At 64.3% G+C, this 20,959-nt stretch overlaps 10 non-coding genes across 10 annotated transcripts; 4 read left to right on the plus strand and 6 right to left on the minus strand.

The window, feature by feature from the left end:
• Positions 1 to 1,834: 1,834 nt before the first annotated feature.
• On the minus strand, positions 1,835 to 1,906 carry TRNAE-CUC (transfer RNA glutamic acid (anticodon CUC)). Its single transcript has one exon. It is a non-coding gene; the product is annotated as a tRNA-Glu (tRNA).
• A 302-nt stretch (positions 1,907 to 2,208) lies between these two features.
• TRNAG-UCC (transfer RNA glycine (anticodon UCC)) lies at positions 2,209 to 2,280 on the minus strand. Its single transcript has one exon. It is a non-coding gene; the product is annotated as a tRNA-Gly (tRNA).
• Positions 2,281 to 3,035: 755 nt separating this feature from the next.
• On the minus strand, positions 3,036 to 3,107 carry TRNAD-GUC (transfer RNA aspartic acid (anticodon GUC)). The gene has a single exon. It is a non-coding gene; the product is annotated as a tRNA-Asp (tRNA).
• A 543-nt stretch (positions 3,108 to 3,650) lies between these two features.
• Positions 3,651 to 3,733, plus strand: TRNAL-CAG (transfer RNA leucine (anticodon CAG)). The gene has a single exon. It is a non-coding gene; the product is annotated as a tRNA-Leu (tRNA).
• Positions 3,734 to 5,152: 1,419 nt separating this feature from the next.
• TRNAG-GCC (transfer RNA glycine (anticodon GCC)) lies at positions 5,153 to 5,223 on the plus strand. Its single transcript has one exon. It is a non-coding gene; the product is annotated as a tRNA-Gly (tRNA).
• Positions 5,224 to 12,282: 7,059 nt separating this feature from the next.
• Positions 12,283 to 12,354, minus strand: TRNAE-CUC (transfer RNA glutamic acid (anticodon CUC)). The gene has a single exon. It is a non-coding gene; the product is annotated as a tRNA-Glu (tRNA).
• A 294-nt stretch (positions 12,355 to 12,648) lies between these two features.
• Positions 12,649 to 12,720, minus strand: TRNAG-UCC (transfer RNA glycine (anticodon UCC)). The gene has a single exon. It is a non-coding gene; the product is annotated as a tRNA-Gly (tRNA).
• Positions 12,721 to 13,475: 755 nt separating this feature from the next.
• TRNAD-GUC (transfer RNA aspartic acid (anticodon GUC)) lies at positions 13,476 to 13,547 on the minus strand. The gene has a single exon. It is a non-coding gene; the product is annotated as a tRNA-Asp (tRNA).
• Positions 13,548 to 14,090: 543 nt separating this feature from the next.
• TRNAL-CAG (transfer RNA leucine (anticodon CAG)) lies at positions 14,091 to 14,173 on the plus strand. The gene has a single exon. It is a non-coding gene; the product is annotated as a tRNA-Leu (tRNA).
• A 1,419-nt stretch (positions 14,174 to 15,592) lies between these two features.
• On the plus strand, positions 15,593 to 15,663 carry TRNAG-GCC (transfer RNA glycine (anticodon GCC)). The gene has a single exon. It is a non-coding gene; the product is annotated as a tRNA-Gly (tRNA).
• Positions 15,664 to 20,959: the final 5,296 nt, after the last annotated feature.

Below are 20,959 nucleotides of genomic sequence, written 5' to 3' on the forward strand. Positions count from 1 at the left end.
ATGGGACCAGATGGCAAGATCTTAGTTTTCTGAACGTTGAGCTTTAAGCCAACTCTTTCACTCTCCTCTTTCACTTTCATCAAGAGGCTCTTTAGTTCTTCTTCACTTTCTGCCATAAGGGTGGTGTCATCTGCATATCTGAGGTTATCGATATTTCTCCCGGCAATCTTGATTCCAGCTTGTGTTTCTTCCAGCCCAGCGTTTCTCATGATGTCCTCTGCATAGAAGTTAAATAAGCAGGGTGACAACGTACAGCCTTGACGTACTCCTTTTCCTATTTGGAACCAGTCTGTTGTTCCATGTCCAGTTCTAACTGTTGCTTCCTGACCTGCATACAGGTTTCTCAAGAGACAGGTCAGATGGTCTGGTATTCCCATCTCTTTCAGAATTTTCCACAGTGTATTGTGATCCACACAGTCAAAGGCTTTGGCATCGTCAATAAAGCAGAAATAGATGTTTTTCTGGAACGCTCTTGCTTTTTCGATGATCCAGCGGATATTGGCAAGTTGATCTCTGGTTCCTCTGCCCTTTCTAAAACCAGCTTGAACATCTGGAAGTTCACGGTTCACGTATTGCTGAAGCCTGACTTCATCTTGGGGGGCTCCCAAATCACTGCAGACGGTGGCTGCGGCCGTGAAATGTAAACGACGTTCGCTCCTTGGGAGAGAAACTATGACCAAAACTAGACAGCATATTGAAAAGCAGAGACGTGACTCTGCGAGGCGGCTCCCTCTTGGGAAAGCTACGGGTTCTCCAGTAGTCCACGTACAGATGTGAGAGTTGGAGTATAAAGAAGCTGAGCGCCGGAGAATAGATGCTTTTGAAGTGCGGTGTTGGAGAAGACTCTTGAGAGTCCCTTGGACTGCCGGGAGCTCGAACCAGTGAATCGTAGGGGAAATCAGTCCTGAATATTCATTGGAAGGACTGATGCTGAAGCTGAAACTCCCATCCTCTGGCCACCCGATGCGAAGGACTGACTCACTGCAAAAGCCCCTGATGGAAGGCAGGAGGAGACGGGGACGACACGCCAGAAGATGAGGTGGTTGGATGGCATCACCGACTGGACGGACACGAGTTTGAGTGAGCTCCGGGAGTTGGTGATGGACAGGGAGGCCTGGGCTGCTGCAGTGCACTGAGCGACTGAACTGGTACTGATGCCTCCCGGGCGCCGTGGTCCGCCTCCCAGAGCCCACTCAAGACCAGAACCCTCTCGGAGTCAGCAGCGCCGCACGGGGGTCACAGGCAGCCCGGGACCGGGCGCGCAATGGCCGAGCCGCCCAGAGAGGGGCTGGCATGAGGGACATGGGAAGGGAGGCGCGACCGCGGCCACCGGCCCCACTCCCAGAGGCAGATCCCCCTCGCTCACCTTCGGCTGTGGCCACCGCCACCGCCACCGCCACCGCCACCGCCACCGCCACCGCCGCTGCCGGCCGGCGCGGGCGCCCACCGCAGCCCCCTCCCCTCCCCCCCACCCTCCCCCACCCCGCCTCCTTCCCACCACCAACAGCAGGAGAACCAGCACAAGGCCGGGAGCATCACCGCCGCCGCCTCCAGGGGCACCAGCCGCAGCCCCTCACGGGGGAGGGAGGCCGGGGATGGGAGGCCTCAGGCGGGTCGTGGTGGAAGCGGTGCGCGGTTGCCACCGAGACCAAAAGGTTTGCCCCCGGGGACGCCGTGGCGGGGGGGCCCTGCATCCTGCTTGGGCTGGAGGTGCAGGTGCCCGGGGGCCTCTGTCGCAGCGCTGGGGCCCGCGGAGCCAGCGTAGGCTAAAAGGGTGGAAAGGTCCGGCGGCGAGGAGATCGGGAGGTGGCAGGCGGAGAGGAAGAAGAAAGGCTTCCCTGACCGGGAATCGAACCCGGGCCGCGGCGGTGAGAGCGCCGAATCCTAACCACTAGACCACCAGGGAGCGCCGGGACTCGGCCCTCGCCTGCTCCCGCTGAACCCAGCGCCTCCATGCCACCTTGGTGCCCACACCCGGCCTCCGCAAGTCCAGCCGCCCGCCCGCCCGCCCGCCCGCCCGCCCTCCCTGTCAGTCCGCCTGCCCTAGCGTGCGTCTTGTTTTCGGCACCCTCAAAACACTGTCCCTCGCCGCCGGCTTCTCGCGCCCACGCCAAAAGCCGCGGGCCAGCTGGCTCCCTGCTCCAAGCGCTCTCTCCCCCGAACGCCCCTGCCGGGAGGGCGCTGCAACTCAGCAAAAGGTCGGCCCGCTGCGTTGGCCGGGAATCGAACCCGGGTCAACTGCTTGGAAGGCAGCTATGCTCACCACTATACCACCAACGCTGCACAGCCCGGGCCGCCGCCAGACGCCGGCCCCGGGCTCGCCCCAGCACACTCCTGCCGCCGCCGCCGCCGCCGCATCCCTGCCCCGACGCCCCGTCAGCCGGCGGCTCTGCGCCGCCGCCGGCGCTCCCAGCAGCCGCGCGGCGCCCCATCTGCGCCAGCGCTACGCAGCAGCCGGGGTCCACCGGCGTGCCCGCCCCGGGGCGCCGCTCCCGCGCCCTTGCGGCCCTCCGGCCCTTCGCTCCCCGCCGCGGCCCGCGGACGCCTCCGCCCTCACCCCCGGGGGGCAAGGCGGGGCACGCAGCTCGCAGCTGCCAGCACCCAGCTGGCCAAAGCCCTTCTCCACCGGGCGCTGGGCGACGCCACTTGCCACGACGACAGGGGCACACGGGACCCACGCGCCTGCACGCCTCCCGGCGCTGTGCCGCGCCGCGCCGCGGGGGCGTCGCGAGCCTAGGAGCCCACTGCGGCAGCCACTGTGGGCGGGCGGGCCGCAAGATCCGGCTATGGTCGGGCAAGGCCGTGGGGTCGCCAAGGAGGCCCTGGCTCCGCCGTGGCGACCGAGCGCCCGGCGACGACCAAGGGCTCGGGCTGGAGGGCTGCACGGCTCGAGGGGGTCGACGGTCGGTAGACCGGGCCCCGCCGTGGGCGGCGCCCCGGCGCCTCGCCCAAAGGCGGAGGGAGGAGACGAAGGGCCCTTGGGGGCCAGGCGGCGGGCCAGAGAGCGACCGCGGCCACCAAAAAGGGTGTGTTGCCTCCCCGTCGGGGAATCGAACCCCGGTCTCCCGCGTGACAGGCGGGGATACTCACCACTATACTAACGAGGACGGCGGCGACCGCCCTGCCGCCCGGCCGCTCTCGGGCTCTCGGGCTGCCTGCCGACGCCTCCCCCTGCCCGCCACGGGCCCCGACCCGACCGCACACCAAACCAGCCGCCTCAGTCAGAGCGGCAGCCCCCGACCCCGACAGGGACGCGGACCCGGGGGACACGGGAAACTCCTAGCGCGCGCCGCCTCTTGCCTGCAACGCGGCCATTCCGCCGGGAGAAGGGGGCCCGAGAAGGCACGCGAGGCTGCGAGGACACGGTGGGCGCGCCGCCGGCCCGCGTCTGGCGAGGACAGGCGCGGGTGGGTAGGGGCCGGCACGCCAAGGGTCCGGCTGGGTCCGGGGCCAGGCGTGGGCGAGGGCGCGACCGGCGGCGGAGCCAGGCGCCTCGGCCGGCCGCCGCGCGCCGGCTCCGTCGCTCACGCACACCAGACGGCCGCCCGCCTGCCTGGCGCGGCGCACCGCGCGTCCCGCCAAGGGCGCCGGGGCTCGCGCCGCGTCGGGTCCCAGCCAGGCGAGCGGCCACGCGCCCGCCCAGGCCCGCCGTCAGGATGGCCGAGCGGTCTAAGGCGCTGCGTTCAGGTCGCAGTCTCCCCTGGAGGCGTGGGTTCGAATCCCACTCCTGACAAGCCAGCCTTTTGGCCCGCCCGACAAACGCGCCCGTCCTCCCCGCGCCACTGCCGTTCTCCACACACGCCCTCCCCGCCACCTGCAGCCCACACCAGGAACCTTCAGTCCTTCTCAGCGCATCTGTCCTCCCCAGCTGGCTGCGCCTGCAGCTGCCGGTTTTCCTGCCTCCCCGCCTCCCCGCCTCCCCTTCGCCCACCCTCGCCCATCCCCCCACTCCCACTCCCACTCCCACGGCCCCGCTCCACCCCGCCCCCGTCCGCGCCGACGCACGCAGCCCCGCGGCGGGTGGCAAGCCCTCCTCGCTTCGCCAGCGCTCCGACTTCTGCCTGGTGAACGGCCAAGTCGCTCTCGCAGCCTTGCTTCCCCGTCCGCCCCGGGCAGCTCTCCCTCCGGCCGGCACCCTGTCGTCCGCGCCCGCCCGGCCGCCCCGCCTGTGCTCCCCAGCCACACCGAGGCGGCCGAGCCCCCGCCTTGGCCGCCTGGGGTGCTGCGTGCCCTCGAGGCTTCACCGCCTTGCGGCCTTGGCCGGGCCACACCTGCCTGCCTCCCGCCCGGGACGCGTGCCACCCAGCCTTCCTGCTGGCCAGCCAACACCGGCCCTCCGTGCACGAGTCCGTCCCGGGAAGGGTGCTCCGCTGGGGAGTGAGCGGAAGCCCTGCGTGCCCGTCCACCCCACCCACAGGCGCCCGGCCCGCGCCCCCGACCTCGGCGCCACCGCGCCCGTTCCCGGGGAAAGCCGCTGCCCGGGCCGGAGCCAGGCTCGCCCTGGCGCGCTCGCTGCCTCAGCCTGCAGTCGCCGAGCCAGGAGCCGCTCTGCCAAAGGGCCCCTCCTCACCACCACCAATCCGTCAGAGCCGGACCCCTCGGGAGCGCAGGAGCCAGGGTGTCACACGCCTTTGCGTCCTTGGGCCTGAGCGCCGCTCTGCGCGTCGCGCTCCCACGCTCGCGCATCCGGCACGGCCCGAGCCCGGAGTCCCGGCCCCCGCCCGCTCTCGCACGCCCCACCCCGCCCCGGCCGGAAAGCCAGCCCGCCAGAGGGACTTTGGGTCGGGACTCCGCGGTCGCTGAGAGGAACGTCGGTGCGCGGCCGCAGCGACCACGCAGCGCCTGCCCTGACAGGGATCCCCGCGCCGGCCAGACGGCGTCGGCTCGCGGGCCCCTCGGGCGGCACCGACAGCGTCGCGGCGGCCGTGGTCGGCGCAGAAGGCGCGGGAGCCGCGTCCCGAGTGGGCCGGCGTCCCGCCGCCCGGGGGTCCCTCGAGGGCTCGCGCCCCGGGGTCCTGCACGCGCCCGGATCCTGGCTTTCAGGTCGCCCGCCCGATGGAGCAGAGAGATGCCCACGGGCGAGCAGTGAGCAGTGACGGGCGGGTGGCGGCCAGCGCCTCTGGGGCAGCGGCGGGCGGCGGCGGCCACCGGTGCATGGGTGGTTCAGTGGTAGAATTCTCGCCTGCCACGCGGGAGGCCCGGGTTCGATTCCCGGCCCATGCAGCCACTGCGTCCCCTTTTGGTCCCGCAGGGCAGCCCCAGGGCCCAGCTAGGTCTGCCCACTGAAACGCGCTCAAGGCAGGGCTCCTGCAACCGCTGGCTGCTCCCTGCCGCCAGCTGCCTCTCCCGCGCGGACGGCCCCCCACCCCACACACTCTCGGCCCTGCTGCCGAGGCTCCGTGGCCCCAAACCCCGCAGGCTCAGCCGCCCGTGCGCCCAGATACCTCCCCTGTGTTTACTCGCTTCCTCACCCGGACCCAGCCGGTGGCTCAGGGATTTCACTGGAAGGAATACCCCACCGCTGGCGCCCAGCCGCCTCCCCTCTTCACCTTTCCTCACGTCTCCAAGCTCCCTGGCTCACTCTCCCCACACTCCGAAAATCAATCACACTACGTTTGCACAGCCAGGGGCAAGGAAGTTGCCGCATCTGGCAAGGATACCTCCCTTTTCCCGGGAGGGTCCCTGGAGCATCGCCTTGCAGGAGGAGTTGCAAAGAAGTCCACCAGCTCCCGGCGGACTGTACTCTCGATTCATCTTTTGTCCCTGGGCAGAGAGAGGTTTCCACCAGCAACGCCCTCACCAGCTCAAACACCACCCCCTCCCCTGAAACCCTCTTGCCCGCCTCAGCTCAGCATCAGCCCTGCCCCAAGAGCACCACCACCTCAGCCTGCACCTTCACCATCGCCCTACTCCGCCAACCGGGCCCATCGCCCCCCCACCCTGCTCCCCCCGCCCCACCCCCATCTCCCCCATCCCCAACACCCGCCGCAGGCCCCGTTCCTCCCTCAGCCATGGCAAATCCTGCTCTTGTCAAGGAACCTGCCTTTGCTTTTGTCCCACTGGACTGCCTTCCCCCGTCCCACCCCCACCCCCACCCCCACCCCCACCCCCACCCCCACCCCCGGCCTGCTCCTTTTTCTGCTTCTTCCAACACAGGTGGAACTGATTTACATCCCTGGGTTAGTTTCAGGTGCACAGCAAAGTGATTCAGTCCCCTGTTCTCTTTCAGGTGATTTTGCATTGTAGCTGAAGGCGAGATTCGAATACAGTTCGCATGCTACACAGTAAAGCTTTGTTGCTTACCTACTGTACCTATAGGATGTCCTATCTCTCCATCCGACTCCAACTTTCCTCCCTCCCCTGCCTTTCCCCTTGGGTAGCCCGGTGTACGGTTTCTCCAAACCGTCTGAACGTCGGTTTCCCCTTTGCACGTGGATTCCTTTGTGTTAGTTGTTAGGTTCCACAAAGCTTTGTCCCTCTCCACCCGACTCACTTCACCAAGTGGACTCTTGCGTGGGTCCATCTGGCGTTGGGGCCCACGGCAAAGGCTGCTCCTTCTTGATGGCTGCGTCATATTCCACGGGACAGATACGCCTCATCTTCTTGTGCCAGCCACCTGCCGACGGGCACTTGGGCGTATCCCATGTCCCGGCTACGGCATAGAGGGCTGCGATGACCCTGGGGGATGCCTGCATCTCTACCCATTAGGGCTTTGGTCTTCTCCCGATGGGTACCCAGCATTGGGTTTGCTGGGTCATATGGGAAGCTCTTCTTCTTCCTATCGTTGGACCGACCCTCGACGGACTGACTTCCATGTAGTAGCAGATGCTGTTCTGGAAGGGTAGGATACTGGATCTTATTCCCTGTGGTATCCTGTGTATCCTTGTGGCTCCTCTCCTTTCTATGCAGTCCTACTACGGTATATCCGTGGAGCCCAGCTCCTCATTCATCCCTCCGGCCCTGACTTTGCCCTTGGGAAGCCCCAAGTTGCTTTCCTGTGGCTGGGTGTCTGTCGCTGTTTGGCACAGGGATTAAGGTGTACAACACTTTAGAATCCACCCATCTGTGCCCTTCTCTGTGTCTTCCCTCACCGAGGGTAATAGTCTGCAGCTCCGGCCGCTGTTGCTGCCAGTGACACTATTTGTCTCTTGTGGACGGCTCAGAGACACCCCATTCTCTGCCTTTCTCTGGTACTGCATCTTCGTGGGTGAGCCGTTGGTGACGGACACTAGGGTTCTCTCCTCGCCTCGGCTGTGGCGCACGGTGCTGCAGTGACCGTGGGGTTTGCACGTGTCTTGCCGAATCCAGAGCTGCGGCTTTCACGGATATGTACCCAGGGTTGGGATCGTGATAGCTCACCTGTTTCCGGCTTACTCAGTTACCTATCGATTTAGCTTAATTTTTAAACCTTCCTCCAATGTCGTAGTGGCGGCTGTGGGAGAAGTACAGTGGGTTTCCAATAGTGTGCTCATGTCCGACGGACTGCAAAGCGGTTCTGTTTCCCATGTACAGATTTCAGATTTCCTACGTGTTTTCAGACTCTTTTCCGTTGGAGGTTATTACAGGATACTGACTCTTAGTCCCTGCGTTGAACTGGATAAGCTTGTGGCTTCTCCCTTTACACATGGTCCTGCGGATCTGTTCGTTGCAGCTCCACAGCCATCCCTCCACCGCTGCCTTACCGCTTGCGTTACCCTACGGTGGTTTTCTTTGGGAGTCGGTTTCTCTTCGGCAAATAGGTTCGTGTCGTATTAGTTTACACATTCCACATGCGTTTGTCCAACTCGGTCTGACTTTCTTCACCGAGTGTCAAGAGTCTCTAGGTCCATCGTGGCTTTTGACAAGTGGCAATGCTTCCCTTCTTTCTTTATGACCGAGTGATATGTCCATGCTCCATCTATGCCACATCTTCTTGTGCCCGCCATTTGTGGATGGGCACTGGGGCTTGTTCCACGTCTCGGCTGTGGCAAATACTGCTGCTACATACATGGCGGTGTAGGGACCTTTAGATCTCTCCGAGTTTGGTACTCTGCAGGTATGTACCCTGGAGGGGGTGTGCTCGGTCATATGGGAGCTCTCCTCGGTCCTCACGAAATCTCGGCCACCCCCGCTCCCTACCACCACACCCCATCCCACCCTGACCCCCAGCAATGTCACACCCGAGACTGGACATTTGCTCCTGATGAGTGGTGACTTTGGGCTCTGGGGCGGTACGGTGGGCCCAGGCCTTTCAGCCCGGGTCTGGCCCCTGTCTGGCACTCCGTTGCTGTCGTTCGCTTGCCTGCGTCCCAGCCACCGCCCAGAGCCCCAGCCCACCGCTGAGCCTGAGCACCCTGCACCACCACGCAGCAGTGTGGCACGCACGCTGACACGCCACCCCGCCCGAATGGAGCCCCCCCCCCACTGTCACCGCCTGCCATCTGCCTTTCCTGCCACCCTCCAGGCTCGGCCCCATCTACCCGCCACCAAGCCCCTGGAGCCCCGGCCCATCTCTCACACGTCCTTGTCCTTCCCTGCCCTGCCCCGGTGTCCCCCAGTGCGGGCCTCCCTCCGGCTCCTCCGACCCACCCATACCGCACGCCCACCCCTAACGCAGATCTGTCCCAGCCTCACACATGTGCCTGGCATGGCGTCGCCACCGCCCCCATGCTTCTGCAGAGGCCCCGCTCCAGTGGCCTGCCGATCTTTCTTTCGGCCAGGTCCCCGCCAGCCCCACGCCTCCCCCTTCCCGCCGGCACTCCGCGCAGACGCCCCGCCCAAGCACCCCTGGGCCTGCCTCCCAGCACCCGGCTCGCCACCGCCCCCTCTCCCTGCCATCGTTCTGCCCCATTCCCTGATCCACGTGGGGCGGCCACCAACCATGGCCCCAAGCGCCTTCGGCCCGCACTCTCAGCCATGCACGCTGGCGCCCAAGGCCCCGGCAGGGGCGTCGAGGAAACCTCCTGCGGCGACGGCAAGCACACGTCGGGCCACGGGGGATCCACTGCCACAGGGGAATCGGCTCTGTCCCATCGCGCCCGAGTGTGCCGCCCTCGCCGCACGTTGGTGCGCTTCATCGGCCGTCCACTTCCCCTCCCCGCGAAGGACACGGTCCTTGAACAGACGAGACATCCTTTGCTGACACACCAGCCCAAGATCTGGCGGAGAGGAGGCTGCGGTGGGCGATTACCCTCGGGGAGAGTTCCTAGGGGAAGACGATGACAGGTTGGGGAGAGGGATGGAGTGGATCCTGGATAGACGGTTTGGAGAGAATGGGAAACTATAAGAGGTCATAACTAGGTGAGGGGTATGTGGAACAGGGCGCTCTGTGTGTGTGTGGGGGGGTGTGTGTGTGTGCATGCGCGCGCGAGCCCGAGTGCCCACCCTGGGTTAGGAGTGGGGGAGGGAGACCTGGGTACATCTTGCCTCACTCCGGTAGCACTGAGAGCTGTGGTCAGGCAAGGGAAATACCACGCCGGTTGGGGTGTCCACCCTGGCAGGCATCGCGGCCTCGAGCGCATCTGCCGCCTCCCGGCTGGTTGGCTAGGTTTTCCCGGCCGGCCCGCCCCGCCCGGATCTGCCTTCTCTCTCACTTCCACGGCTGCCGTGGTGTGACTCGCGGCACAGGTCCACATTCATCTTCACCCCTGTGCCTCCGGGGGAGCGAAGAAGAACGCAAGAGCCTCTTGATGAATGTGAAAGAGGAGAGTGAAAACGTTGGCTTACAACTCAGCATTCAGAAAACGAAGGTCGTGGCATCCGGTCCCATCACTTCATGGCAAATGGATGGGGACACAAGGGAACCCGGGAGAGACTTCATCTTGTTCAGTTCAGTTCAATCGCTCAGTCGTGTCCGACTCTTTGCGACTCCGTGAATTGCAGCACGCCAGGCCTCTCTGTCCATCACCAACTCCCGGAGTCTACCCAAACCCATGTCCATCGAGTCGGTGATGCCATCCAACCATCTCATCCTCTGTCGTCCCCTTCTCCTCCTGCCCTCCACCCTACCCAGCATTAGGGTCTTTTCCAATGAGCCAACTCTTCGCATGAGGTGGCCAAAGTACTGGAGCTTCAGCTTCAACATCAGTCCTTCCAGTGAACACCCAGGATTGATCTCCTTTAGGATGGACTGATTGGATCTCCTTGCGGTCCAAGGGACTCTCAAGAGTCTTCTCCAACAGCACAGTTCAAAAGCATCAATTCTGCGGCGCTCAGCTTTCTTCACCGTCCAACTCTCACATCCATACACGACCACCGGAAAAGCCATAGCCCTGACTAGACGGGCTTTTGTTGGCGAAGTAATGTCTCTGCTTTTCAGTACGCTATCTAGGTTGTCCATAACCTTCCTTCCAAGGAGTAAGCGTCTTTTAATTTCATGGCTGCAATCACCATCAGCAGTGATTTTGGAGCCCAAGAAAATGAAGTCTGACACTGTTTCCACTGTCTCCCCATCTATTTCCCATGAAGCGATGGGACCAGATGGCAAGATCTTAGTTTTCTGAACGTTGAGCTTTAAGCCAACTCTTTCACTCTCCTCTTTCACTTTCATCAAGAGGCTCTTTAGTTCTTCTTCACTTTCTGCCATAAGGGTGGTGTCATCTGCATATCTGAGGTTATCGATATTTCTCCCGGCAATCTTGATTCCAGCTTGTGTTTCTTCCAGCCCAGCGTTTCTCATGATGTCCTCTGCATAGAAGTTAAATAAGCAGGGTGACAACGTACAGCCTTGACGTACTCCTTTTCCTATTTGGAACCAGTCTGTTGTTCCATGTCCAGTTCTAACTGTTGCTTCCTGACCTGCATACAGGTTTCTCAAGAGACAGGTCAGATGGTCTGGTATTCCCATCTCTTTCAGAATTTTCCACAGTGTATTGTGATCCACACAGTCAAAGGCTTTGGCATCGTCAATAAAGCAGAAATAGATGTTTTTCTGGAACGCTCTTGCTTTTTCGATGATCCAGCGGATATTGGCAAGTTGATCTCTGGTTCCTCTGCCCTTTCTAAAACCAGCTTGAACATCTGGAAGTTCACGGTTCACGTATTGCTGAAGCCTGACTTCATCTTGGGGGGCTCCCAAATCACTGCAGACGGTGGCTGCGGCCGTGAAATGTAAACGACGTTCGCTCCTTGGGAGAGAAACTATGACCAAAACTAGACAGCATATTGAAAAGCAGAGACGTGACTCTGCGAGGCGGCTCCCTCTTGGGAAAGCTACGGGTTCTCCAGTAGTCCACGTACAGATGTGAGAGTTGGAGTATAAAGAAGCTGAGCGCCGGAGAATAGATGCTTTTGAAGTGCGGTGTTGGAGAAGACTCTTGAGAGTCCCTTGGACTGCCGGGAGCTCGAACCAGTGAATCGTAGGGGAAATCAGTCCTGAATATTCATTGGAAGGACTGATGCTGAAGCTGAAACTCCCATCCTCTGGCCACCCGATGCGAAGGACTGACTCACTGCAAAAGCCCCTGATGGAAGGCAGGAGGAGACGGGGACGACACGCCAGAAGATGAGGTGGTTGGATGGCATCACCGACTGGACGGACACGAGTTTGAGTGAGCTCCGGGAGTTGGTGATGGACAGGGAGGCCTGGGCTGCTGCAGTGCACTGAGCGACTGAACTGGTACTGATGCCTCCCGGGCGCCGTGGTCCGCCTCCCAGAGCCCACTCAAGACCAGAACCCTCTCGGAGTCAGCAGCGCCGCACGGGGGTCACAGGCAGCCCGGGACCGGGCGCGCAATGGCCGAGCCGCCCAGAGAGGGGCTGGCATGAGGGACATGGGAAGGGAGGCGCGACCGCGGCCACCGGCCCCACTCCCAGAGGCAGATCCCCCTCGCTCACCTTCGGCTGTGGCCACCGCCACCGCCACCGCCACCGCCACCGCCACCGCCACCGCCGCTGCCGGCCGGCGCGGGCGCCCACCGCAGCCCCCTCCCCTCCCCCCCACCCTCCCCCACCCCGCCTCCTTCCCACCACCAACAGCAGGAGAACCAGCACAAGGCCGGGAGCATCACCGCCGCCGCCTCCAGGGGCACCAGCCGCAGCCCCTCACGGGGGAGGGAGGCCGGGGATGGGAGGCCTCAGGCGGGTCGTGGTGGAAGCGGTGCGCGGTTGCCACCGAGACCAAAAGGTTTGCCCCCGGGGACGCCGTGGCGGGGGGGCCCTGCATCCTGCTTGGGCTGGAGGTGCAGGTGCCCGGGGGCCTCTGTCGCAGCGCTGGGGCCCGCGGAGCCAGCGTAGGCTAAAAGGGTGGAAAGGTCCGGCGGCGAGGAGATCGGGAGGTGGCAGGCGGAGAGGAAGAAGAAAGGCTTCCCTGACCGGGAATCGAACCCGGGCCGCGGCGGTGAGAGCGCCGAATCCTAACCACTAGACCACCAGGGAGCGCCGGGACTCGGCCCTCGCCTGCTCCCGCTGAACCCAGCGCCTCCATGCCACCTTGGTGCCCACACCCGGCCTCCGCAAGTCCAGCCGCCCGCCCGCCCGCCCGCCCTCCCTGTCAGTCCGCCTGCCCTAGCGTGCGTCTTGTTTTCGGCACCCTCAAAACACTGTCCCTCGCCGCCGGCTTCTCGCGCCCACGCCAAAAGCCGCGGGCCAGCTGGCTCCCTGCTCCAAGCGCTCTCTCCCCCGAACGCCCCTGCCGGGAGGGCGCTGCAACTCAGCAAAAGGTCGGCCCGCTGCGTTGGCCGGGAATCGAACCCGGGTCAACTGCTTGGAAGGCAGCTATGCTCACCACTATACCACCAACGCTGCACAGCCCGGGCCGCCGCCAGACGCCGGCCCCGGGCTCGCCCCAGCACACTCCTGCCGCCGCCGCCGCCGCCGCATCCCTGCCCCGACGCCCCGTCAGCCGGCGGCTCTGCGCCGCCGCCGGCGCTCCCAGCAGCCGCGCGGCGCCCCATCTGCGCCAGCGCTACGCAGCAGCCGGGGTCCACCGGCGTGCCCGCCCCGGGGCGCCGCTCCCGCGCCCTTGCGGCCCTCCGGCCCTTCGCTCCCCGCCGCGGCCCGCGGACGCCTCCGCCCTCACCCCCGGGGGGCAAGGCGGGGCACGCAGCTCGCAGCTGCCAGCACCCAGCTGGCCAAAGCCCTTCTCCACCGGGCGCTGGGCGACGCCACTTGCCACGACGACAGGGGCACACGGGACCCACGCGCCTGCACGCCTCCCGGCGCTGTGCCGCGCCGCGCCGCGGGGGCGTCGCGAGCCTAGGAGCCCACTGCGGCAGCCACTGTGGGCGGGCGGGCCGCAAGATCCGGCTATGGTCGGGCAAGGCCGTGGGGTCGCCAAGGAGGCCCTGGCTCCGCCGTGGCGACCGAGCGCCCGGCGACGACCAAGGGCTCGGGCTGGAGGGCTGCACGGCTCGAGGGGGTCGACGGTCGGTAGACCGGGCCCCGCCGTGGGCGGCGCCCCGGCGCCTCGCCCAAAGGCGGAGGGAGGAGACGAAGGGCCCTTGGGGGCCAGGCGGCGGGCCAGAGAGCGACCGCGGCCACCAAAAAGGGTGTGTTGCCTCCCCGTCGGGGAATCGAACCCCGGTCTCCCGCGTGACAGGCGGGGATACTCACCACTATACTAACGAGGACGGCGGCGACCGCCCTGCCGCCCGGCCGCTCTCGGGCTCTCGGGCTGCCTGCCGACGCCTCCCCCTGCCCGCCACGGGCCCCGACCCGACCGCACACCAAACCAGCCGCCTCAGTCAGAGCGGCAGCCCCCGACCCCGACAGGGACGCGGACCCGGGGGACACGGGAAACTCCTAGCGCGCGCCGCCTCTTGCCTGCAACGCGGCCATTCCGCCGGGAGAAGGGGGCCCGAGAAGGCACGCGAGGCTGCGAGGACACGGTGGGCGCGCCGCCGGCCCGCGTCTGGCGAGGACAGGCGCGGGTGGGTAGGGGCCGGCACGCCAAGGGTCCGGCTGGGTCCGGGGCCAGGCGTGGGCGAGGGCGCGACCGGCGGCGGAGCCAGGCGCCTCGGCCGGCCGCCGCGCGCCGGCTCCGTCGCTCACGCACACCAGACGGCCGCCCGCCTGCCTGGCGCGGCGCACCGCGCGTCCCGCCAAGGGCGCCGGGGCTCGCGCCGCGTCGGGTCCCAGCCAGGCGAGCGGCCACGCGCCCGCCCAGGCCCGCCGTCAGGATGGCCGAGCGGTCTAAGGCGCTGCGTTCAGGTCGCAGTCTCCCCTGGAGGCGTGGGTTCGAATCCCACTCCTGACAAGCCAGCCTTTTGGCCCGCCCGACAAACGCGCCCGTCCTCCCCGCGCCACTGCCGTTCTCCACACACGCCCTCCCCGCCACCTGCAGCCCACACCAGGAACCTTCAGTCCTTCTCAGCGCATCTGTCCTCCCCAGCTGGCTGCGCCTGCAGCTGCCGGTTTTCCTGCCTCCCCGCCTCCCCGCCTCCCCTTCGCCCACCCTCGCCCATCCCCCCACTCCCACTCCCACTCCCACGGCCCCGCTCCACCCCGCCCCCGTCCGCGCCGACGCACGCAGCCCCGCGGCGGGTGGCAAGCCCTCCTCGCTTCGCCAGCGCTCCGACTTCTGCCTGGTGAACGGCCAAGTCGCTCTCGCAGCCTTGCTTCCCCGTCCGCCCCGGGCAGCTCTCCCTCCGGCCGGCACCCTGTCGTCCGCGCCCGCCCGGCCGCCCCGCCTGTGCTCCCCAGCCACACCGAGGCGGCCGAGCCCCCGCCTTGGCCGCCTGGGGTGCTGCGTGCCCTCGAGGCTTCACCGCCTTGCGGCCTTGGCCGGGCCACACCTGCCTGCCTCCCGCCCGGGACGCGTGCCACCCAGCCTTCCTGCTGGCCAGCCAACACCGGCCCTCCGTGCACGAGTCCGTCCCGGGAAGGGTGCTCCGCTGGGGAGTGAGCGGAAGCCCTGCGTGCCCGTCCACCCCACCCACAGGCGCCCGGCCCGCGCCCCCGACCTCGGCGCCACCGCGCCCGTTCCCGGGGAAAGCCGCTGCCCGGGCCGGAGCCAGGCTCGCCCTGGCGCGCTCGCTGCCTCAGCCTGCAGTCGCCGAGCCAGGAGCCGCTCTGCCAAAGGGCCCCTCCTCACCACCACCAATCCGTCAGAGCCGGACCCCTCGGGAGCGCAGGAGCCAGGGTGTCACACGCCTTTGCGTCCTTGGGCCTGAGCGCCGCTCTGCGCGTCGCGCTCCCACGCTCGCGCATCCGGCACGGCCCGAGCCCGGAGTCCCGGCCCCCGCCCGCTCTCGCACGCCCCACCCCGCCCCGGCCGGAAAGCCAGCCCGCCAGAGGGACTTTGGGTCGGGACTCCGCGGTCGCTGAGAGGAACGTCGGTGCGCGGCCGCAGCGACCACGCAGCGCCTGCCCTGACAGGGATCCCCGCGCCGGCCAGACGGCGTCGGCTCGCGGGCCCCTCGGGCGGCACCGACAGCGTCGCGGCGGCCGTGGTCGGCGCAGAAGGCGCGGGAGCCGCGTCCCGAGTGGGCCGGCGTCCCGCCGCCCGGGGGTCCCTCGAGGGCTCGCGCCCCGGGGTCCTGCACGCGCCCGGATCCTGGCTTTCAGGTCGCCCGCCCGATGGAGCAGAGAGATGCCCACGGGCGAGCAGTGAGCAGTGACGGGCGGGTGGCGGCCAGCGCCTCTGGGGCAGCGGCGGGCGGCGGCGGCCACCGGTGCATGGGTGGTTCAGTGGTAGAATTCTCGCCTGCCACGCGGGAGGCCCGGGTTCGATTCCCGGCCCATGCAGCCACTGCGTCCCCTTTTGGTCCCGCAGGGCAGCCCCAGGGCCCAGCTAGGTCTGCCCACTGAAACGCGCTCAAGGCAGGGCTCCTGCAACCGCTGGCTGCTCCCTGCCGCCAGCTGCCTCTCCCGCGCGGACGGCCCCCCACCCCACACACTCTCGGCCCTGCTGCCGAGGCTCCGTGGCCCCAAACCCCGCAGGCTCAGCCGCCCGTGCGCCCAGATACCTCCCCTGTGTTTACTCGCTTCCTCACCCGGACCCAGCCGGTGGCTCAGGGATTTCACTGGAAGGAATACCCCACCGCTGGCGCCCAGCCGCCTCCCCTCTTCACCTTTCCTCACGTCTCCAAGCTCCCTGGCTCACTCTCCCCACACTCCGAAAATCAATCACACTACGTTTGCACAGCCAGGGGCAAGGAAGTTGCCGCATCTGGCAAGGATACCTCCCTTTTCCCGGGAGGGTCCCTGGAGCATCGCCTTGCAGGAGGAGTTGCAAAGAAGTCCACCAGCTCCCGGCGGACTGTACTCTCGATTCATCTTTTGTCCCTGGGCAGAGAGAGGTTTCCACCAGCAACGCCCTCACCAGCTCAAACACCACCCCCTCCCCTGAAACCCTCTTGCCCGCCTCAGCTCAGCATCAGCCCTGCCCCAAGAGCACCACCACCTCAGCCTGCACCTTCACCATCGCCCTACTCCGCCAACCGGGCCCATCGCCCCCCCACCCTGCTCCCCCCGCCCCACCCCCATCTCCCCCATCCCCAACACCCGCCGCAGGCCCCGTTCCTCCCTCAGCCATGGCAAATCCTGCTCTTGTCAAGGAACCTGCCTTTGCTTTTGTCCCACTGGACTGCCTTCCCCCGTCCCACCCCCACCCCCACCCCCACCCCCACCCCCACCCCCACCCCCGGCCTGCTCCTTTTTCTGCTTCTTCCAACACAGGTGGAACTGATTTACATCCCTGGGTTAGTTTCAGGTGCACAGCAAAGTGATTCAGTCCCCTGTTCTCTTTCAGGTGATTTTGCATTGTAGCTGAAGGCGAGATTCGAATACAGTTCGCATGCTACACAGTAAAGCTTTGTTGCTTACCTACTGTACCTATAGGATGTCCTATCTCTCCATCCGACTCCAACTTTCCTCCCTCCCCTGCCTTTCCCCTTGGGTAGCCCGGTGTACGGTTTCTCCAAACCGTCTGAACGTCGGTTTCCCCTTTGCACGTGGATTCCTTTGTGTTAGTTGTTAGGTTCCACAAAGCTTTGTCCCTCTCCACCCGACTCACTTCACCAAGTGGACTCTTGCGTGGGTCCATCTGGCGTTGGGGCCCACGGCAAAGGCTGCTCCTTCTTGATGGCTGCGTCATATTCCACGGGACAGATACGCCTCATCTTCTTGTGCCAGCCACCTGCCGACGGGCACTTGGGCGTATCCCATGTCCCGGCTACGGCATAGAGGGCTGCGATGACCCTGGGGGATGCCTGCATCTCTACCCATTAGGGCTTTGGTCTTCTCCCGATGGGTACCCAGCATTGGGTTTGCTGGGTCATATGGGAAGCTCTTCTTCTTCCTATCGTTGGACCGACCCTCGACGGACTGACTTCCATGTAGTAGCAGATGCTGTTCTGGAAGGGTAGGATACTGGATCTTATTCCCTGTGGTATCCTGTGTATCCTTGTGGCTCCTCTCCTTTCTATGCAGTCCTACTACGGTATATCCGTGGAGCCCAGCTCCTCATTCATCCCTCCGGCCCTGACTTTGCCCTTGGGAAGCCCCAAGTTGCTTTCCTGTGGCTGGGTGTCTGTCGCTGTTTGGCACAGGGATTAAGGTGTACAACACTTTAGAATCCACCCATCTGTGCCCTTCTCTGTGTCTTCCCTCACCGAGGGTAATAGTCTGCAGCTCCGGCCGCTGTTGCTGCCAGTGACACTATTTGTCTCTTGTGGACGGCTCAGAGACACCCCATTCTCTGCCTTTCTCTGGTACTGCATCTTCGTGGGTGAGCCGTTGGTGACGGACACTAGGGTTCTCTCCTCGCCTCGGCTGTGGCGCACGGTGCTGCAGTGACCGTGGGGTTTGCACGTGTCTTGCCGAATCCAGAGCTGCGGCTTTCACGGATATGTACCCAGGGTTGGGATCGTGATAGCTCACCTGTTTCCGGCTTACTCAGTTACCTATCGATTTAGCTTAATTTTTAAACCTTCCTCCAATGTCGTAGTGGCGGCTGTGGGAGAAGTACAGTGGGTTTCCAATAGTGTGCTCATGTCCGACGGACTGCAAAGCGGTTCTGTTTCCCATGTACAGATTTCAGATTTCCTACGTGTTTTCAGACTCTTTTCCGTTGGAGGTTATTACAGGATACTGACTCTTAGTCCCTGCGTTGAACTGGATAAGCTTGTGGCTTCTCCCTTTACACATGGTCCTGCGGATCTGTTCGTTGCAGCTCCACAGCCATCCCTCCACCGCTGCCTTACCGCTTGCGTTACCCTACGGTGGTTTTCTTTGGGAGTCGGTTTCTCTTCGGCAAATAGGTTCGTGTCGTATTAGTTTACACATTCCACATGCGTTTGTCCAACTCGGTCTGACTTTCTTCACCGAGTGTCAAGAGTCTCTAGGTCCATCGTGGCTTTTGACAAGTGGCAATGCTTCCCTTCTTTCTTTATGACCGAGTGATATGTCCATGCTCCATCTATGCCACATCTTCTTGTGCCCGCCATTTGTGGATGGGCACTGGGGCTTGTTCCACGTCTCGGCTGTGGCAAATACTGCTGCTACATACATGGCGGTGTAGGGACCTTTAGATCTCTCCGAGTTTGGTACTCTGCAGGTATGTACCCTGGAGGGGGTGTGCTCGGTCATATGGGAGCTCTCCTCGGTCCTCACGAAATCTCGGCCACCCCCGCTCCCTACCACCACACCCCATCCCACCCTGACCCCCAGCAATGTCACACCCGAGACTGGACATTTGCTCCTGATGAGTGGTGACTTTGGGCTCTGGGGCGGTACGGTGGGCCCAGGCCTTTCAGCCCGGGTCTGGCCCCTGTCTGGCACTCCGTTGCTGTCGTTCGCTTGCCTGCGTCCCAGCCACCGCCCAGAGCCCCAGCCCACCGCTGAGCCTGAGCACCCTGCACCACCACGCAGCAGTGTGGCACGCACGCTGACACGCCACCCCGCCCGAATGGAGCCCCCCCCCCACTGTCACCGCCTGCCATCTGCCTTTCCTGCCACCCTCCAGGCTCGGCCCCATCTACCCGCCACCAAGCCCCTGGAGCCCCGGCCCATCTCTCACACGTCCTTGTCCTTCCCTGCCCTGCCCCGGTGTCCCCCAGTGCGGGCCTCCCTCCGGCTCCTCCGACCCACCCATACCGCACGCCCACCCCTAACGCAGATCTGTCCCAGCCTCACACATGTGCCTGGCATGGCGTCGCCACCGCCCCCATGCTTCTGCAGAGGCCCCGCTCCAGTGGCCTGCCGATCTTTCTTTCGGCCAGGTCCCCGCCAGCCCCACGCCTCCCCCTTCCCGCCGGCACTCCGCGCAGACGCCCCGCCCAAGCACCCCTGGGCCTGCCTCCCAGCACCCGGCTCGCCACCGCCCCCTCTCCCTGCCATCGTTCTGCCCCATTCCCTGATCCACGTGGGGCGGCCACCAACCATGGCCCCAAGCGCCTTCGGCCCGCACTCTCAGCCATGCACGCTGGCGCCCAAGGCCCCGGCAGGGGCGTCGAGGAAACCTCCTGCGGCGACGGCAAGCACACGTCGGGCCACGGGGGATCCACTGCCACAGGGGAATCGGCTCTGTCCCATCGCGCCCGAGTGTGCCGCCCTCGCCGCACGTTGGTGCGCTTCATCGGCCGTCCACTTCCCCTCCCCGCGAAGGACACGGTCCTTGAACAGACGAGACATCCTTTGCTGACACACCAGCCCAAGATCTGGCGGAGAGGAGGCTGCGGTGGGCGATTACCCTCGGGGAGAGTTCCTAGGGGAAGACGATGACAGGTTGGGGAGAGGGATGGAGTGGATCCTGGATAGACGGTTTGGAGAGAATGGGAAACTATAAGAGGTCATAACTAGGTGAGGGGTATGTGGAACAGGGCGCTCTGTGTGTGTGTGGGGGGGTGTGTGTGTGTGCATGCGCGCGCGAGCCCGAGTGCCCACCCTGGGTTAGGAGTGGGGGAGGGAGACCTGGGTACATCTTGCCTCACTCCGGTAGCACTGAGAGCTGTGGTCAGGCAAGGGAAATACCACGCCGGTTGGGGTGTCCACCCTGGCAGGCATCGCGGCCTCGAGCGCATCTGCCGCCTCCCGGCTGGTTGGCTAGGTTTTCCCGGCCGGCCCGCCCCGCCCGGATCTGCCTTCTCTCTCACTTCCACGGCTGCCGTGGTGTGACTCGCGGCACAGGTCCACATTCATCTTCACCCCTGTGCCTCCGGGGGAGCGAAGAAGAACGCAAGAGCCTCTTGATGAATGTGAAAGAGGAGAGTGAAAACGTTGGCTTACAACTCAGCATTCAGAAAACGAAGGTCGTGGCATCCGGTCCCATCACTTCATGGCAAATGGATGGGGACACAAGGGAACCCGGGAGAGACTTCATCTTGTTCAGTTCAGTTCAATCGCTCAGTCGTGTCCGACTCTTTGCGACTCCGTGAATTGCAGCACGCCAGGCCTCTCTGTCCATCACCAACTCCCGGAGTCTACCCAAACCCATGTCCATCGAGTCGGTGATGCCATCCAACCATCTCATCCTCTGTCGTCCCCTTCTCCTCCTGCCCTCCACCCTACCCAGCATTAGGGTCTTTTCCAATGAGCCAACTCTTCGCATGAGGTGGCCAAAGTACTGGAGCTTCAGCTTCAACATCAGTCCTTCCAGTGAACACCCAGGATTGATCTCCTTTAGGATGGACTGATTGGATCTCCTTGCAGTCCAAGGGACTCTCAAGAGTCTTCTCCAACAGCACAGTTCAAAAGCATCAATTCTGCGGCGCTCAGCTTTCTTCACCGTCCAACTCTCACATCCATACACGACCACCGGAAAAGCCATAGCCCTGACTAGACGGGCTTTTGTTGGCGAAGTAATGTCTCTGCTTTTCAGTACGCTATCTAGGTTGTCCATAACCTTCCTTCCAAGGAGTAAGCGTCTTTTAATTTCATGGCTGCAATCACCATCAGCAGTGATTTTGGAGCCCAAGAAAATGAAGTCTGACACTGTTTCCACTGTCTCCCCATCTATTTCCCATGAAGCGATGGGACCAGATGGCAAGATCTTAGTTTTCTGAACGTTGAGCTTTAAGCCAACTCTTTCACTCTCCTCTTT

The sequence above is a fragment of the Giraffa tippelskirchi genome, chromosome 5, assembly GCF_054371585.1.
Source record: "Giraffa tippelskirchi isolate mGirTip1 chromosome 5, T2T-mGirTip1v1.2.pri, whole genome shotgun sequence".
NCBI classification, from domain to species: Eukaryota; Metazoa; Chordata; class Mammalia; order Artiodactyla; family Giraffidae; genus Giraffa; species Giraffa tippelskirchi.